The following is a 5,852-nucleotide window of genomic DNA, read 5'->3' as shown; positions in this document are numbered from 1 at the left end:
GTTTCCAAAAAATATGAAGCAGCACAACTGTTTTCAGTATTGATAATAAATATTTATTGAGCAGCAAATCAGCATATTATAATGATCATGTGACACTGAAGACTGGAGTAATGATACTGAAAATTCAGCTGCGCATCACAGGAATAAATTACATTTTACAATATATTCAAATAGAAAACAATTATTTTAAATTGTAATAATATTTCACAATATTACTGTATTTACTAGAATTTTTGGACAAATAAATGCAGTCCTAGTGAACATAAAACATAAAAAAAATCGTACCATCCCAAAGTGTAGTGTAAAAAGGTAAATATAATTTTGAGCAGAATATTTTTTATTGTGTGTAATTTCCAGTCAAGTTTGGATTGTCCAATTGTGTCGAATTATACAGAAAAAAAGTAAAATTATTGTTTCATTTTATGTATTTAGGATACATAAAATTCAATTCAAAATAGCAATTCATTTAACCATAGCATTTTTATTCCATAACCATTTTATTCCAAAAATGTTCAAATGTTGAGATGTGGTGGAAATTTTCATTATGTTCAGGGAAGAAAAAAAATCTTAAAGTATTTGGATTGTTTTTTTTCTGAATCTCTTGATGTGTCATACATGATACATAATGCTAATTTTCTGTATATCATTGGCTGCGATTTGAAAGGTCAGTAGCAAACGGGGTCAAAGTCAGGCTGTAGAGTTACAACTGAAGCTTGAAGGCTGACTCCACTAAGTTCAAAGCACTGGGGACCGTTGAGACGAGTCACATGAGCGGTCGGTACTGTAGTGTAGTGAGTCTGGATGAGCGCAAGTAATTCAGGAGGTTTTGAGAGGCGAGATCAAAGTACTGCTGTGGAACATTAGGGTCAGGTGGGTTCAGGAAATATCATCTACGTCCCCATCCTCCACTCTGATCTGCAGTGGCAGGTGTGCATGCTAGGAATATTCCAGAAGACAGTGATGCAAATCAAACACGATTGTCTTGCTTACAACTGGCACAAACTTTGGTTCAGTCTGTGACTTATGAGCTCAGTTCTTTGCGAAGTGCTTGCAATTTTAAGATTTCCTTTAGGTCCCTGTCAGGTCATAGAGATCTTTCATGGTCTTAAGCTTGATTCAACGAGAAAATATGTTTATCTTGTGCATGTGGGACTCAGTTTATTTCAATAGACTGACAAGGATGCTTATGTATCAAAGTAGCGCTATGGACGATTCCTGAAGAATTCTGCAAAGGTTTGCTGTATACTTGACATGGACTTATGAACTTTCATTTTACATTTATGAAACCTCTCAGAGTTCAGCAGCCTGATGGAGGATAAGATTTGGCTGCATCAGTTCAAACATTGCATTTGCAGTGACATAATTCAAGGTCACTCGGTCCAAATCACAGAAATGTTGTCTATTTGGTTTGACCAAACCATTCAGGGTTAAATGATTTTTGGTGGCTGCTGCTTTTTGGGTAATAATAATAATAATAATAATAATAACAATAAAAAAAACACAGCGTAGTTCAATTCTCACACAAATGACTTTTCAAAACTGGTTATTTTAGTGAATCAAAAACATACAGCGCAACTAATAATCCCATTCCTGAAAGAATGACTCTTGTGAGCCATTTTTTTTTTATGAATTAAAAAAATAAAACACGAACAGTGCAGTCTGATTCCTTATGCATGACTCCAAGGAGCCGGTTTGTTTTAGTGAATCAGACGCATTAAAACACGACCAGTACAGTCCGATTCACAAATGAATGACTCTAATGAGTTGATTCTTTTTAGTGAATCAAAAACATACAATGCCTGAACAATGACACCAGTGAGTCAGTTATTTTAGTGAATCAAAAACAGGGTGCAACTAGTCCAATTCCAAATAAATGACTCTCGTGAGCCAGTTCATTTTAGTGAATCAAAAACATAAAATACGACCAGTACAGTCTGATTCACAAATTAATGACTCTAATGAGTTGATTCTTTTTAGTGAATCAAAAACATACAATGCCCGAACAATGACACCAATGAATCAGTTATTTTAGTGAATCAAAAACATAAAAAAACGACCAGTACAGTCTGATTCATAAATGAATGACTCTAATGAGTTGATTATTTTTAGTGAATCAAAAACATACAATGCCTGAACAATGACACCAATGAGTCAGTTATTTTAGTGAATCAAAAACAGGGTGCAACTAGTCCAATTCCAAATAAATGGCTCTAGTGAGCAAGTTCATTTTAGTGAATCAAAAACATAAAACACGACCAGTACAGTCTGATTCACAAATGAATGACTCTAATGAGTTGATTCGTTTTAGTGAATCAAAAACATACAACGCTACCAGTGTTGGGGAAAGTTACTTTTAAAAGTAATGCATTACAATATTGCGTTACTCCCTTAAAAAAGTAACTAATTATTTTAGTTTTAGTTTAAACTAAAGTTCTTTAGTTTTTATTTAAAGTAATGTGTTGCGTTACTTTTGTGTTACTTTTTAAATCTGAGCTGGGCTTGCTTCTTTGTTTTTAATATAAAATGTTCTAAATGTAAAAGCCCTTAGAATAATAAGAATAGTATGTAGAAGTAGAAAGTTCAACACTCTTTCACATAAGGGCTCTGCACTTTCGCCCGATTTCTCTCAACATGAGGACAGGAGAGCGTAACTGGTGTTTCTTATTTAATAAAAGTTATTTTTAGTGAATCAAAAACATATAACGTGACCAGTACAGTCTGATTCCTGAACAAATTACTCTAATAAGTCAGTTCTTTTAGTGAATCAGAAATATGCAGCTTGATCTTACAACTAACTGTCTAACTTGTCTCAAATCAGTGGTTTGCTCCATTATGAGTTTTGTCAGTATTAATTTATAAAAGATAAATAAATGAATGAAATGTGTTGTTTACTATAGTTATGGACAATTACTGGATTGTATAGTCTTTATTAAAAAAAAAATTTAATTAATTAATAAAGCCTGTGTAAACACACATTGTGCAAGAACGGTTTTAAACTTTTTTTTCTTCTGTGAATTCAATATCTTTTTTTATCTCTTATTCTCCACAGGTGGAGCGAGAAATCGCCATCTTGAAGCTAATAGAACATCCCCATGTATTAAAGTTGCACGACGTCTACGAAAATAAAAAATATTTGTAAGTATAAGTATTTTGATTAAATATCGCTGTGCTTTTTTGTATTCATGTGAAGTGTAGTGTATTATTAATAATATATATAAAGATATTGTTAATAAAAAATTATTTAACAAAGATGAAGTATGGCTAGGATTGCAATCCCAAAATGTGAGAGGACAGAGCAAAAACAAGTTTGGTGTATATAGCCTAAAAGTTTGGCAGAAATGCAAGTGTAAATGTGTTTGATCTTAAAAGGTTTTGTAAGAGAGTGATTCTGCTGGTGCTAAAACACTCCTAATGATGAAAGTGTCAAGCAGCCTGTTAGTCACAGCAGTTTGAGAGCTGCTAATGGGGCCACGAATCATCCTTCATGTAAACACCATGATAATTCTCTTAGCATTTTTTGGCATTCTGTTTACCTCATCACTCACCTGTTTATATTTTATTTGGTTTTGAAGCAATGCATGGGTTTTATAATTGACTTGGTATAATGGTAATACTGTACTTTTTTTTTTTTTTTACCATTTTTACCATTCTTATGTATATACCATGGTAAATTAATATGAAAATCATTCTATGCTATTTACACTGTGATGATATTAAAGGGGTCATATGATGCGATTTCAAGTTTTCCTTTCTCTTTGGAGTGTTACAAGCTCTTGGTGCATAAAGAAGATCTGTAAAGTTGCAAAGACTAAAGTCTCAAACATTCTTTATTAAAGTTAAGAGTCAACCACGCCTACCTAAAACGGCTCGTTCTAACACGCCCCCACGTCTACGTCACGATGTGGGAAGATTTGCATAACACCACCCAAATGTTCACGCAAAGAAAGAAGACGTAACTTTTATTCTAAATAATGTGTTTTTTGAACTTTAAACCGCATAAACACATTTCATTACACCAAATACACAAAATTATGTTATTTTTAGCAGCATCATATGACCCCTTTAATACTTATTTTCAGTGACTCGTATCAGGTTGCGCCAGTAGGTGGCGCCAAGTGATTAATTGAATCATTCACTCAACCGATTCGTTCAAACAATGATTCAAAACACTGCTACTGTGTGTTGCTCGGAGTAGCTGTGGTTGATTGCTGTTACTTCATTTAGAAATATTTCTGCTAATGGAGCAAAAAAAGACAAAATAAGTGGCAATATGTCTAAAATGTAAGTATCTCCATATTAACTTGTGTATTGAGCTGTTGTGTAAAACCAGTCTCCCACTCGTGATCGTGTCGTTTGAGCGTTAGAAAATGACAGTGATGGAACAGAGGGATAATTGTAATGGCCTGAGATTCAGTTTAGTTACAAAAAGAAAGAATGGAGTGGAGATAAATCTAACAGAATATGACACCAAGCTGTCAGCTTCTAACACAGAAACCACTCGCTGGCTTTTGTTTAGGCTTGGAAGAGTAACTCACACATGCTCAGATGTTGTTTAATTATTGTTTATGACACTGACTCGCTTCTTTTGACTGTGTTTGTATCTGAAGTCAGATTCTCCACAAAAACTCTAGTCCTCCTAACGTTCCCTGACAGAACTTCTTACAGAAACAGCCCACTTTCAAACCATAACAGCATGTTATCATCAAGGACACTTAACAAATCTAAAACCCACTAAAAGTTTTATTGTGTTTACTTGCTGGTATCCCTTTTATCTTCACACTCACCTTCACACAGCACCGCAGCAGAATACGGTTGTCATGTCAGTACTGTATTTGAGTCCTTAATACAGTTACGTTCACACACAGCACGGTTATTTTCATGCGTGACAACCGCATTCTGTAACCGAACTTACACCCGTAAATTTTCAGGAATCACAACCGCATTCTCGGAAAACGCGCTGTGTGAATGGAACATGACTGGACGACTAGTTGTCTGTCAGGTCATACAGTGTGAGAGAGTGCACAAACGCACGTTTACCATGTGTTGCGTGGTTTCAGTAACTTACAGTGATGGAGAAATGAGCTGTGTGTCATCGGAAAGTTTTAGATCCAGTCTCCTAACCCGTCAGTTTTGTGTTCTGTGCGCGACTCAATTGCTCCGCTCTCCACAGAAATATAAAAGCTGCTGTCGGTTGATGAAGATTTGACGGATGAACCCGCAGCTCGATTGGACTCTTGTCGTGTCATAAAGTGATAAGACTTTCAGTTTTATGGTAACTGGTAAGGAGAACGGGCTTGACTCCCATTGCACGTTCATACAAACAGTATTCGAGACTCTACTGTAAGTTGCTGTGTGAATGGGACATTTCGAGACTCACACCTGTAAGTAAATGCGGTTGTCAATCCCAAAAACTGACAGTGTGAACGTAGCCTATACCAACTGCAACTGACTAACATTAGCAGGTAAATTGTGGGCTGAATTTGGAATAACATACCAGCATACTATAGCATACTACTATTTTTATTACATTTTTATATTTAAAGGGGTCATATGATGCGATTTCAATTTTTCCTTTCTCTTTGAAGTGTTACAAGCTCTTGGTGCATAAAGAAGATCTGTAAAGTTGCAAAGACTAAAGTTTTAAATCCTAAGAGATATTCTTTATAAAATTTAAGAGTCAACCACGCCTACCTAAAATGCCTCGTTCTAACACGCCCCCACATATCTACGTCACGATTTGCATAATGCCACCCAAATGTTCACGCAAAGAAAGAAGGCGTAACTTTTATTCTCGCTGTAGTATTGTTGCCGCCGCCGCCGCCATGTCGTGAAGGCACTGTGTGATTCGTTGT

The 5,852-nt window shown here is 35.4% G+C and overlaps 1 pseudogene; it reads left to right on the top strand.

The window, feature by feature from the left end:
• The first annotated feature begins 1,806 nt into the window (after positions 1-1,806).
• Positions 1,807-5,852, top strand: part of LOC107688575 (serine/threonine-protein kinase BRSK2-like) — an 89,273-nt pseudogene continuing 85,227 nt past the window's right edge.

Source organism: Sinocyclocheilus anshuiensis, unplaced genomic scaffold (assembly GCF_001515605.1).
Source record: "Sinocyclocheilus anshuiensis isolate Anshui unplaced genomic scaffold, SAMN03320099.WGS_v1.1 scaffold521, whole genome shotgun sequence".
In the NCBI taxonomy this organism is placed as follows: domain Eukaryota; kingdom Metazoa; phylum Chordata; class Actinopteri; order Cypriniformes; family Cyprinidae; genus Sinocyclocheilus; species Sinocyclocheilus anshuiensis.
This window is presented reverse-complemented; position numbering and strand designations above follow the sequence as displayed.